The sequence below is a fragment of the Podarcis tiliguerta genome, assembly GCF_965153285.1.
Source record: "Podarcis tiliguerta genome assembly, chromosome: 7".
NCBI lineage: Eukaryota > Metazoa > Chordata > Lepidosauria > Squamata > Lacertidae > Podarcis > Podarcis tiliguerta.
In genome coordinates, this window is record NC_139540.1 from 34,035,516 (window position 1) to 34,041,515 (window position 6,000).

A 6,000-nucleotide genomic window follows, 5' to 3' on the forward strand; every position below is an offset into this window, starting at 1 on the left:
CACCCGGGGCAAGGCAAGTAATTTGCGCCCCCCCCGCTGCACTGTCCCTCCCCCAGATAGTCCCTCGCTCTCTCTCCGCACCGCACCGCACGCCTGGCACCCTCCCCTCCACAGTGGGCGGCGACCCGGCGGCTCGGATCGGATTCGCACAGCCAGCACTGCAGTGAGAGAGAGTGAGTGAGCCAGGTAGGGGCAGAGAGCTGCGAGTGCGAGCGCCCCCCCCCGATGTTGCGCCCGGTGCGGCAAGTCCCCCTGCACCCCCCACGCTACGCCACTGCAGCTAATAGCTGTTGATGGCTTTATCCTCCATGAACTTGTTCAATCCTCTTTTAAAGCCATCCAAATTGGTGCCCATCACTGCCATTGGAGGGACAACACCCTACAGAAAATTTGGAAGTTCAAGATAAACAAGGGATGGGTGGTGAATTGGTGCCCTCTTGCAGCCTGCCTTTGTCCTTTAAGCCTAGAGCAACTTTCTCCAGGAAGGGCCTGGTTGAGCTTCCTCAGAGATTTCTGCTTCACGTAAATCAGAACTGATGGCATATCTGACGGTGTTAGAAAGAGAAGGTCTTCTGCAAGTCAGTGACTGCTATCCTGAAATGGCAGGAGGAGCCTACATTAAAAGGCAGGCACTATAGATTATTCTCATTGCTAGAGTCTATTCTGAGAAAAGCATATTGGATTTGGTCCGGAGGGATTTTTTTTTCTGTGTCGCTGATTGTAATTCACTGGAATTTAACAAATGTAAAATATCGTACATCATTATTAAAACTTACTTTTTCCTTGCCAGGATGCAAATGTGCTCCCACCTTACACAATTCAAAATCTATTTATGGATCCATTTTCACTTTCAAACCTACTCTGCAAGATGGAAACAGCAAAGGAAAGTAACTGGCAAACTCTGAGTGGCACTTCTGTTTAAAATCGCTTTATGCACGCCTCTGTTTGTTGTTTGAGGAATCTCTGCATATATTCATGACAATTCCGTGTGTGAAGTGAGGCGTGAAAGGGAACAGACTGCAAATTCTATTTCGTGAAGACTTGGTTTGACCCTAATAGGAAAACCACTGTTAGAATTAAAATTAGTTTAAAACTGCCTCCGGTTGTAATAATGATGTTGTGCTACACCTTTCAGAGAATTTCTGTTGTATTTTCCTTTATGAAGATGCTCTTAAAATAACTGAATAGGATGTTGCAGGTTATACGTAGCTTCACTAGTTGTGTAGGAGGTGTCAACAACAGTGCTGTCTGAAATTTGATATTAATTTTGGATAATGTGAATCATCAACTAGTACAATCTCTTTATAAAAACTATATTTAGGCTAAAGTTTGCAATAGACTTGCCACATCTGTATGTGTGTGTGGAGGAGATAAGAAAGCCATCCACAGTTTTACCTATATTTAATCCCACCACAAAAAATATTTTGAATGGTTAATAGTTTGATGATGAACCTGACTTATATTGACTGTGATGCCTGAGATCTGGCCAGCCTGACATTGTGGCTTTCATTTCTAAAAGGCCCAAACTCCATTTTGAGATTCAGAAACATGGTGCCTCACTTCAGGGGTAGCCAAGCCCTCTAGATATTAATGGACTCAAACTCCCATCAGCCTCAGCAAGTACAACCAATGATCAGAGATAATGGGAAGTGTAGTCCAGAAATATCTGGAGGAAGGAACCATGTTGGCCTGCCTTTCTTGGCTTCTCTACCCAGACCTTTCAAATGCAACTGATACTTTTCTGATTCTAATGTTGCTGTTTTGTTTATATGTTTGGGTTTGATGTGATGTTTTAACAGTATTTCAATTCTCTTTGCAATTGTGATACTTTGTGTTGTTAGCTACTGCATGCGTGCTCCCATTGAGAGGAAGGATCAGACTAAGTTCTAGGAAATCAATACATAATAAATATAAGCATCTACTTGCCCTCTTAGAAGTACCAATTCAAGTGTACATCGGTTTGTTACTAGACAGAAGTGTGCTATGTAGCTCAGGTGTGCCATGTATGCTCTGCCTGGCTCTAATTGGATCTGGAGGTTGAAGTGTGATCCTGCTGCCAAAGAGAGACTTAGAAGGTTTTAAGAGGCACCACTGGGATCTCTTTTTTGTTTCTTGTTCTTGTTCTACCCGTTGGCTTTATAAGATACAGGATGAGTGAACAAACATGGAGAAGTGATATTATAATGGTAGGTCTCCTCCCAAAAGAAGAATCTACATGCATTTGTACTCAATGTTTGCCTAGAATCCACAACATGTACATCTGCACATGCATAGGGTTTTCTCAAGGCAACTGGGAACCTAGAGAAAGACTACCCAACTGCAGAGAGAAACACCCGTGTACATACTGTTCTACATGCGTGGACTATTTATTTATTTACCGTTTAGTTATTTAAAACAGGAATAAGGAACCTGTGGCCCTACAGATGTTGTTGTACTGAAAATCCTATGACTGTTGCTTACCATGGCCAGTGGTCAAGGGTGTTGGGAGCTGCAGTTCAGCAACATCTGGAGAGCCACAGGTTTCCTATCTCTGATTTCAGAGATTTAGATATCACCCTTCAAAACTTCCAGGTCAGTTTGCAAGAACAGAATAAAGCACAAAAATCAAAAATATAGCCGTTGGTTTTTTTTAAAAAAAAATTATTAAAGATTTCTTAGTATACAAAAATACATGCTTTGTCTCTTTTTCAAGTTGTGTTTTCTACAGATCAGTTTCATTTGTTGTGAGACTTTAGTATTACATACAATGTTAGGTTAGGAAGAAAAGCGGGGGAGGGAAAAAAATTAAGTATAGCATTCAGCTGAGTGCACTTAGTTCACTCCTCTCTTGTCCCTTGCACCCAGTTATGGTTTCTCCAGCTGGATGAAGAGGAAGCAGTAGCAGCCAGGTAAGTAAGTAGGGACGCGGGTGGTGCTGTGGTCTAAACCACTGAGCCTGGGCTTGCTGATCAAAAGGTCGGCAGTTTGAATCCCCTCGATGGGGTGAGCTCCTGTTGCTCGGTCCCAGCTCCTGCTAACCTAGCAGTTCAAAAGTGCAAGTAGATTAATAGGTACCACTCCAGTGGGGAGGTAAATGGTGTTTCCGTGTGCTGCTCTGGTTTTGGTGTTCCGTTGCACCAGAAGCGGCTTAGTCATGCTGGCCACATGACCCGGAAAAACTGTCTGTGGACAAACGTCATCTCCCTCGGCCTGTAAAGCGAGATGAGCGCCGCAACCCCAGAGTCGTTCACGACTGGACTTAACCGTCAGGGGTCCCCTTTACCTTTACCTTTTTAAGTAAGTAGGGACAGGCAATACTGATTTCCTACTGTTTGATTCACTGGTATGCAAGTGGATTTTTGGTTCTAAAACCAGACACAAGCTGCTCTGTATAAGAACTTCAAATGAGCCCTGCTGAATCGGACTAAAGTCCCACCCAGTCCAGCATACTGCTCCCAGAGAGATCAACCATGGAAAGCCTGAAGAAGGACATGAGCACTCTTCCCACTTGTGATTCCCAACAATTGGTATTGAGACAGGCACCTCACCTCTGATACTGGTGATAATATATAGCCATCATGCAGCCATCAATAGTCGTATTATCCATTAATCCGTTAAACCCTCTTATAAAGCCATCCCAGCTGGTGGTCATCACCACTTCTTGTGTTACCAGATTCCCTAGTTTAACTATGCACTGAGTGAGGAAGTACTTCCTTTTGTCAATCCTGAAACTGCCCCGTTCCATTTTCTTGGATGAATATATCTCTTCCGCCCGTTATATGTTTACAGAGATACAATTCAAGCTGAATTATTCAGATTTTTTTTTTTGCTTAGCCTTACCTTTGTTGTCATCCTTGTTATTTAGTTTGCTATCGATTGATGTGTGCATGTTAAAGAAAAGGAACCAAATTTATATCCCATTGGTTCAGTGAAATGGAAATCTGTCTCCAGTGCTCAAGACTTAATTAGGACTGCACAGAGTGGGTGGATATAAATATTACTTACAGGTCACATCTTCATGTGAAAGCTTCTGAGGCTTTTTCTATCTGAAGAGCCTTCTGTCATTGCTTTCTGCATTCACATCAGGAGTTTTCAACACTTGGCCACAATTTCTCAGGATGGATTAAAGCAGGGGTGGAAACCTGTGGGAATGCCAATGTTGTTGGCCTCCAACCATCATCAGCCCCAACAAGCATGGGCAGCCACCAGTCATTACAGTCCAGCAACATATGGAAGGTCCCAGGTTCCCCTTCCTTTACAATCCCAATGGGTCTTCAAATGGATAGCAGGAGCTGTTCACCCTCTGTGCCCTGGCCCTGTCTGGCACCCCAGACACTGGCAAACAAAGCAGTTTCTGTGCCAAAACTGGGCCTAAGCCCCGATTGAAATGAATCTAGAACATCAGTTTCCTCCAAGAGCACCTAGATCTGGTCCATAACCATCCACTCAGGAACCTTGCCCAAGAAGGGGGAGATTCACAACTGGCCAGTAGTTATTTACATTTTCTGAGTCCAGGGAGGGTTTCTTAAGGAGTGGTTTTACCACCGCCACTTTCAAACAGGCAGGAACCACCCCCTCTTGTAAGGAGGCATAGATCACCTCTCTGACCCAGTCAGGTGCCTCCTCCCCTGCTAGTTTTTATCCACCACAAGGGGCAAGGGTCCAAAGCGCAAGTGGCGAATTTGACTGGTCCAAGCACCTTGTTCGCATCCTTGAGCCTACTACCCCTCCCCTAAGACCCCAAGAGTGGATATGTCAACAAAGAAGCAAAGCCTGTCTTGAGATTTTTCTTCAAATCCCTCTTGTGGGGAGAGTGCTGTTTCCCTCAGGGTCCCACTTGCCGGTTTCCCACAGGCATCTGGGTGGCCATTGTGAGAACAGGATACTGGACTAGATGGGTCACTGGCCTGATCCAGCAGGTTCTTCTTATGTCTATGTGAATTAACTACTTTAAAAGCAACTTTTTGGGTCTTGCCTTCAAGAAATTGGGAATCCCACCTCTGTCGCCAGATGGAACAGTACAAAGGTTTCAATACAAAGCATCCAATACTGGCTTAGAAAGAAAACTTGAGTCATTTTTGAGCCACATGAGAGAACCATCCCAGGAAAGTCTTGGGTGATCTCCAAGTGTTCTTGTGGCCCCCGGACGTTTCACGGTCTATTGACCCTGTGCCACCACTGCGATTGCTTTCTTCGCTGCCACCACCCCGTTTCTCACGGGGACACATGGAGTCCAGACAGTTGTTAACATAAACAAATAATCAAGTTTATTTTTAAATGCAGGAATAAGCGTATGGTTTCAGTTTATTTTTCTCTTGTCAGTTTCTTACACTTAGTTCCTAACAACTCCAAACTGATTAATCCAACCATTTAACTGCCTCAACCTAACAATTCCTCTCACTCTCTCACAATACAGCTGGACCAACCCACTGCCTATTCCACCCTCTTCCTTCTCCAACACCCAAGCCGCAACTCCCAACTGACAAACCTCAACTCCCAATTCCCAAACTTCAACTGTCTTTTCAAAACCTCCCACTCTATCTTTTACTCCCCCCTTGCATTCTCACTGGCCAATCACGTCACACCCATTTTAACCCTTTCCTTGACCCATCCTAGGAGGCAAACGCCACAGTTCTCTTTAATTTATATAGTGTCTTACTTTTTATTCTCTCTTCTTCTTTTTACACTTTTGTGTGTGAAAACTGGTGTAAAATGTATATGCTGATGAACTCATGCTCTTTCATTTAAATATTTTTGTGGCACTCCTACCCATTCCTTGTAAATACTTAGATTCTCATTTTCTCCACACTGTTAAGGGGCGGGTGTGCTTGGTTTATTTTTATTTTTTATTTTTTAATTTGTACTGTAATACTGACTTAGAATGGTAGAATTGTAGAGTTGGTAGAGACCACGAGGATCATCTAATCCAGCCCTCTGCAATGCAGGAATCCTGCCCATAGCTGTCCCAGCGTGGGCTTGAACAACCAACTTTCTGGTTAACAGCCAGCTACACTGACCCAT

General features: G+C 44.0%; 1 long non-coding RNA gene across 1 annotated transcript; it reads left to right on the forward strand.

Moving 5' to 3' along the window:
* The first annotated feature begins 5,040 nt into the window (after positions 1-5,040).
* Positions 5,041-5,762, forward strand: LOC310682688. Its single transcript, XR_014514102.1, has 2 exons — positions 5,041-5,114; positions 5,612-5,762. It is a non-coding gene; the product is annotated as an uncharacterized lncRNA (long non-coding RNA).
* The last annotated feature ends 238 nt before the right edge of the window (positions 5,763-6,000 follow it).